This window comes from Branchiostoma belcheri, unplaced genomic scaffold (assembly GCF_001625305.1).
Source record: "Branchiostoma belcheri isolate BF01 breed outbred unplaced genomic scaffold, Haploidv18h27 scaffold44, whole genome shotgun sequence".
NCBI lineage: Eukaryota > Metazoa > Chordata > Leptocardii > Amphioxiformes > Branchiostomatidae > Branchiostoma > Branchiostoma belcheri.
Genome location: NW_017804065.1, coordinates 2,672,047 through 2,673,598, shown reverse-complemented (window position 1 = coordinate 2,673,598; position 1,552 = coordinate 2,672,047).

Sequence of the window (1,552 nt, the reverse complement as noted above, 5' to 3'; positions counted from 1 at the left end):
GCGCCTCCCCTCCATTAGGTAGTTGGGAGGTGTGTTGGGAGGCTGGTTTTAGTCCCTTACCCCTATCTCCTAAGGCAGTAGCACGAACTGGTGACGAAAGTAATGACGTCAGAACGTGTATGTCCATGTGGACCGCTAGAGTTAGTATTAAACCATTAAACCCTGGAGAGGAGGCGTGTCAGCATCCCAGGTACTGAGGCTCAGGAATGACCTGGTCGCCAGAGTGCATATGACTACCTCGTTTAATAGAAGCTTTAGATGTTGACTGACAGTGCTTCTTATTGTATTATTATTTCTTTACGTCCGGTTGCGATTTCTGTCTTCCCTTTCGATTTACCACGGAAAGGCGTTGACCTCACGCCATACAATACAATAAAATAAATGTAAGGCAATACCATGTGGGTATGTGGCGGTATGACTTGGCTTAGATGTGTTCCTATCGTCTTATCGTTCGAGAAGTTCCAGGTAGTAACCGGGTTCAAAAATCGACGTTTCAAACGTGGGTTTCATACGCGTACCAATTCCATCCATTCCCCAATACCGGACTCCAAGTCCTCCATTACCAATTACGTGGCCAAATTCCGTCCATTCCACAATTGTGGACTCCAAGTCCTCCATTACCAATTACGTGGTCAAATTCCGTCCATTCCACAGTACCGGACTCCAAGTCCTCCATTACCAATTACGTGGTCAAATTCCATCCATTCCACAATTGTTGTCAATAATACCGGACTCCAAGTCCTCCATTACTAATGACGTGTCCAAATTCCACATTACAATGTCAGATTCCGTCCATTGCCAGTACGAACCGAGCCACATACCTAAGCGAAAGGCGGTAACAATACTACAATATATGTACAAGGAGACATGGCTGACGAGAGACTAAGCCCAATCACATAACAGTTGTTGGGTAAAATACCATCGGTACATGGTGCATGTAGTGCATCCGATGGTGGTGCCTAGCGCGGAGCCCCCGTTGGCTGACATAGGTCGCCTGGCTGTTGCGGGACCAGGCGAGTCGGAACTGGGGCCTTCGGCGGCAGGGCTTGCGCTCCCTGTGGCGGCGGCTGAGGCGGGGCCGTCGGCGGGGCAGGCGACTGGGGCTGTTCTCGCGGCACGTGGGCCAAGTGGGTTCGTATCGACGTGGACGCTGGGCCATCCCTCCGGCGTCGTGTCCTGGTTCCGAACGTGTGACTAGTTCCTTGTATTCTCCTGTGTTCTCCCCTTTATTACTTTCCCCTGCTTACGTGGCATCCCTAATTACCACCTGTCTGGATTCACCTGTGCTACATTGATTGGTTTACGCCGTCTCTACTTACGCGGGGGATTACTTGATTAAAATATGAATATCAACTGTTGTTAATGGAACCCCCACGCAATTCAGTCTGTGACTGCCATGTGGGAGTCATTGTTATGAGTTTTACATGAAACAAATAAACCAGTATTATAGGTAGCTTACGTGATGCTTGGTATAATTTTGTGACAATATTATGCAAATATGGATGTGATTTGCAAATTTTATGAGGAAATTCTATAAATCAGCTGCATCCAT